We start from the raw sequence: 5855 nt of genomic DNA, 5'->3' as shown, positions 1-5855 counted from the left end.
TGGCTTAGAAGGGCTTAGAGATATCACCTCTTTTAAGGACTGCAGCTGTTCCTATGGGAGCCTCCTACTGCTCCAGAGCTTCCTGCCATGCATCCTCCTGGCTCTCCTGCATCCAGCAGCACAGGCATGCTGGCCCTGGGGAGAAGGCTTTTCTGGTGCAGACATTAACCTTTCTCCCTCAGGGATTTCAGCTCTCCTTTTACAACTACTTGTTTTTATTAAAGTCAGCATTTTGTGAGTGCTGTATGGTATCAAGTTGGGACACACAGCACATTCACTGTTAGATTTTCTCTCCAGTTTTTCTTATGAGTGCCAGGAAACCAGCAGTAAATCAAGAAAATAGCACAGCACAGGACATCCATGACTGTTCAGACTGGCAATGTGAGATGCATATTCCTGCAAATGCTGTGGTCCAAGACATTGATATATGTATTTCTGTTTCCTGGCAGGAAAAAAAAATATTTTAGCAACTAGTAGAAGACAAGCAAGTCATGAGCATTGGATAAAGTAGTTTCTCTGATTTACTACTGCTTTCTTTTTATTTGCTTTCTTTTCAGCAGCAGGTGCTTTTCAGTAGCACCCACATATCACTCTGAAAACATGAATGAAACAGAAAATCAGTCAGTGTCACAGGCTTGGCATGAAGTGGTGTACTTTGAGGAAATACTAGTTGAGACCTGCCAGCTCGAAGGTGAGTGGTGCAGTCCCAATTAGCCATGAACACACACCTCCAAAATGCTGTGAGAACCTGATTGCTGCCCAGAGTCAGTTCTCGGGCTCAAAGAAAAGACACCTACTCTGGCCTTGAGTTACTTTGACACACTGACATACTGATGGCCCAGCATGCTAGTTTGTGCCCTCTAAGATGCCAGACTAGACAAATACATCTGTTCCGTGGTACAGGAGTTGCTTTGTGGTGCACAGGAAGCAGGGACATGTGCCATTCACTTATCTGCCCACTCCCAGGGGGACAGCAGCTATTCCTGTCCTACTCCTTTGCTTCCTGCCTGTTTTGTAAAAGCAACCTCCTGGCTCAGAAATAGTCAACAGGCCCCTAATCTGCTTTCCTCTTTCACACTGAATTTGCATAATCTGCAAGAGAGCTAGACCAAATCTAGTTGTATATAATCCAGCAAAACTTGGGCCTGTTGTCTCCATTGCTCCAGAAGGGGATTCCTGAAATGCTGGAGTGTGTGATGTTCACCAGCCTAGTTCTGGCAGTTTGTTTTAAAAATATTGGTGCTAAAATTATCTACATAAAATGTACCAATATGACCTAATTTAAATATTTATTATGTTTTCAGATATACCTACCACTCTGAGTATAGATTTGTTCATTATAGAGTCAGAAACTCTTATGTAGGTTAACAGGACTGAAATGAGATGCTCTTAAATTATCATTTCTGCCTATCCCTTATAGTTTGTTATTACTGTGAAGCCTCTGGAGAACTATTTCTCTTGATTTTGCATGATATTCCTAATATAACACATTACATAATGTTTTCTAGGTTTCAAGACTTTAAGGTTAACCAGAAAACATTATGTTCTTCTCCAAAGGGAGAAAAATAAAGGACATGGGTAATTATTCTCTCAGCCTTCAAAAATCCATTTCCTTAACAGCACTCTATCCTCTCAAAAGAGAGTTTATGCTTATGGGGATGGCTTGCTGATCGGTTGTGCGGGAACAGGTTCAGTACTTCATGTGTGATTCCAAGAAGCACAAGAAGCCCAGCTTTCTGAAGTGGGTCCACCTGTACCACTCTGGAATAAACACAAAGTCATATGGCTTTCAGAAGTAGGAACAAACCTTGTCTTGCCTGCCACTGGACACAACATTACTGCACTATCCACAAACAAGATGTTTGTTCCATCACAATCTGTAATTTGAATTGCTCTTCACATTTATGATACGCTTACACAACCAATCGGTGGGGGTATAAAATAAAAGTGTATTGGCTTTGCAGTACAGGAATTAATGCAAGAGAAGAGAGTTGTGTGCAACTTGTGCCTTCCTTATGGCCCAGCAGGACAAGACCTGTTCTTGATGCCAGTCTCAGGTTGTCTTTACCTTTCAAGAATGTTAGAGCAATGCAGAGCCCGTTAGAGCATCTGGAGAAATCTGAGTTTTCAGGCATCCTATGTTCTGAATCCTTTCTGGTGCCTATAATGCCTAAATCAGTACAAAATTATTCACTACCCAAAAATTGCCTTATAGCTGACTAAGTGTTGTTTAGAAAGGTCCTAAATCTTCCCAGTAGAAAGTGATCTCTGGCTTATGTCATTCCTCCACATCAGAGTAGTTCAGTCCATCAGGAGGGAACATCGCAACACAATCACCTTGATAATAAAGGAAACCCATCCACAATTAGAGTGGTGGCCTTAAAATGCATGGAGAGCTTCAGTAGCAGCCAAGCACCCCTGAGAGAAAGAGAAAACCTGAGGTTTGCCTTTCGGCACCCCAGGGTGGGTAGAAAGCAGGGGTGGTGTGCATGGGCAAAGCCCACCTGAGGGAGATTTAGAGTTATGTTGGTGGCACAACAAAAGGGCAGAGTTATGCCCTTTTGCTCAAACTCTGCCTGTCTGTAAGACAATGTCAGTGACACTGTCTGGGCTTTAAGAGCTGAGGGCTGCAGTTCACTTTACCCAGCTGGAAAGTCTGCCTCACAAGTTCATCAAAAGTTTTGGGTCATCCCCATGAACCTGCTTTTGATCTTGTTTATTCCGTGGTAATTCCAGTGGAATAACTCAGCATTTACCACTGTGTGAGATTGGATGGATGGTTTACTGTTTGAAAATCCCTGGGTTTGGCACGTGATTTAGGCACACAGTGTCCTTGGATTCTCCTTCTACTGAATTTATTGGAAATTAGGATAGATACCACCAATCATAGAAAGGACTTTGATCATGATACCTCTTTTCTATCAGAGGGAGTAATTCCTTACTTTCCAGGTCTTTGACCATCTCGCTTTCCAAGACTGGGGTAATCCATCACCCTCTTCTCATTTATCTTCAGCAAGCTTCTCCCCAGCCTCTGGTCATGTGTGCTGTATTATCAAGGATTATCAAATACACCTAGGCTTGTAGATAGGTTTCTTGACTCACAGCAGATAGGCTTGGGCTTTTCTGGCTGAAACTTGCTTCTTTGTGACCCTTTACGCAAAGCAAAATGGAGCAGAGACCTGCAGAGAGCCCTGGTGGCAAGGTGGGAGTGGGTTGCCCAGGTTTGCACCCCCTTGCCAGTGTACCGCTGCTCTCTTCTGGCTTCAGAGGTTCAGATCCTTCAGTGACAGGAAAATGCCCAGCAGATGAAACTTGGGGAACAGTGCCCAGTTTCTTTCCACTGCTCTCATGTGTGATTTGCTAATGCTGTGAGCTTTAACAGTTACAGCAAATTGCAAGTCTTCTAACTTGAGGTTCCCCCCTGAAAAGAGCTGCCTCAAATTGTTCATACTGATGTGTTTCAGAGTGAAAAGCATGATATGCATCTTTTCTCCCTTTGTTGCTCAAATTACACTTTTAAATAGTAGCAGTTTTGCACTTTACATAACAATTTCCTGCCATGGCTGGTTTTCCAGAATCTGACAGGAATGTTTCCTGCTGCTACAGTTAAGTTACTGATAACTTACTGATGTTTATTTACAAACACAGTGTTCAGGCATCCTTTTTTGTATTCCCTCTCTTTTCTCTCTCTCTCTCTCTCTTTTTTTTTTTTTTTTTTTTTTTTTTTGTAAGGGTGTTTTTGCCACATGCAGTCCTGTCCTCATGCAGCCTTCCTGTGAACAGCACTGCCAGCTTGGGTGGGCTACCAAGGAAACACCGAGAATTTGTCGGACTTGAAAAGAAAGCAAACGGACTGTGAATTTGTTAGAGGCTGCAGGTGGTTTTGATCGGCTGAGCGGAGTCTGTGCCGGAAACATTACGGCTCCTGAGCCTCCCGGAGGACCTCAGCAGACAGGGCTCCACAGCCACGCTGATGACTCATGGGCAGGAACTCTCCTCCCAGCGAGTGGCACTAGTGGGGAAAAAGTGACCTAGCCAAAATGACTCACAGGGGAGCAAAGGCTCCAGAGCAGGGCTGCCCTGGCAGCCTGCTGACACACTTAACTCCAGCAGCTGCCACTACAGCCAGCGAGCAGAATGATTGCATAACTGGTGGGAAAGCAAATCTAGATGTAGCTGTAAAACCTGTGGCAACCTGGTTGAGAACATAGCAGCCTTTAAGGCTTGCTGTCCAGTAATTTTATTGAAGAAAGCTGGATGGTCTGTGGTAAGTCTTGAATGGATGGGTACAGAGAATTTTATTAGGAACACAGTAAAATTTGCAGCTGAGAAAAGCAGCTTTGGGGAAGATGCAGTGTTGAAATGATATCACAAAGATCTTTCTGCACTCTTATATTTATCAATAGAAGCCTGTTGAGATCAACTAGAGACTTGAGACTGCAAAAACCACCTGGGAATACAGGAAAAAATGCACAAGAAACCTGTACAGCCCTTTCATCTTGAGGCTGTGTACTGGAAAATAAATAGAAGTCCCAGCTGCTGTGACTTTTTGGAACCTTTGGGATCTGGCTTAAGTTCCACAAAATAAAATTCCCAGTAAAACAATTATCTGTCTGGATGGATTCATGGGTTTAACTTTGGACACGTGCAATATGAATTTGAAACAATACTGTGCAAACAGGATACTCTTTCTTTGTATAAAACATCAGCTGTTGGGTCACATCTCTTCCTCTGGAATCACCAGCTGGAAAATATTAGATGAGTCACAAGAATCTGAGAGCTCTGAAAAGAAGCACACACCAAGTGACATACAGGGTGAAAGCTTTAAACCCACAACTTAAGACACCAAAATCAGAGCCCTCAGAGCAGGAATAGAGTTAAGCTGCTCTGAAATGTTACAAATTGATTGGTGAGATCAAGCTAAGGCGCTCAGGCAGCATCAGGAATGGCAAGATAGAAATTAATACACGAAGAGCATGAGCATCCTTTTCTGATTTTTTTTTTCCCCAGGCAGTGCTGATTTTGCAGTTACTCTGCTTCCTAAGATAATTTACACCAGCCTACACAGCACTTTGTGCTCTGACCGTACCCTGACAGACAGATGGTAGTTCTGTATGCACTTAAGAAATAGTTCAGACAGATAGGTATAGGCCAGCAGGATTGTCACTGTGCCAGTAGGATACCTGAAGATTCTAGGTTATGTTTACATACCAGTTGAACTATAAATGCAGGATGTATATTCTTTTTTTTAATTCTTTCTCTTTTTTTCTTCTTTTTTTTTAAATTTTTTTTTTGGGGGGGGGCAGGGGTGTTTGGTTTTTGCTTTTTTTTTTTTTCCTGAAGCATAAGCAGGTAGCATTTGAGTATCCAAATACTGGGCTCTTTCTTCAGGGTGATACAAATTACAGTGTATCTGCTGTGTTATACCATGTTCCCCTTCTTAGTCCAGGACTAGGACACAGGCTTTAAGTGTGATGACCACTGTCTCAACTTTGCCAGGCATGTCCCTGGGCAGAAGAAGTGCTAGAGTCTCAAGATCTAAGCTGGGATAAGCCTGCATCCTACCCCTGACACCACTGGCCAAGAATCTCTTGTCCTGCTGTATCTTTTTTCCAGGGGGGATGCCAGCCTACCCCCTCTCTTGCAGCTCCGCACTCACAAAATTTTGTGGGGAAAAAAAAAAAAATTAAGAGCTGTCTCATAAAGCCAGAGTTTATTCCTGCATGTTTTCAACAGGGCATTTCACAGGTCTGTATCTGTGAAGGAAAATAGCTGTTCCAAACTGGAATGTGACACTCGTGTTTTCTCTCTGCAAACCTCGTGCCTCTGGACGTCTAGGTCAGACAGGCTCCAGA

At 43.2% G+C, this 5855-nt stretch overlaps 1 long non-coding RNA gene across 1 annotated transcript; it reads left to right on the top strand.

Annotated features, from left to right (window-relative positions):
* The first annotated feature begins 558 nt into the window (after positions 1 to 558).
* LOC135290887 (uncharacterized) lies at positions 559 to 4165 on the top strand. The gene is made up of 2 exons (XR_010353714.1): positions 559 to 691; positions 3733 to 4165. It is a non-coding gene; the product is annotated as an uncharacterized LOC135290887 (long non-coding RNA).
* The last annotated feature ends 1690 nt before the right edge of the window (positions 4166 to 5855 follow it).

Source organism: Passer domesticus, chromosome Z (assembly GCF_036417665.1).
Source record: "Passer domesticus isolate bPasDom1 chromosome Z, bPasDom1.hap1, whole genome shotgun sequence".
Classification (NCBI taxonomy): Eukaryota; Metazoa; Chordata; class Aves; order Passeriformes; family Passeridae; genus Passer; species Passer domesticus.
Note: the sequence above shows the minus strand (reverse complement) of the source record. Positions and strands in the feature narration are given on the sequence as shown.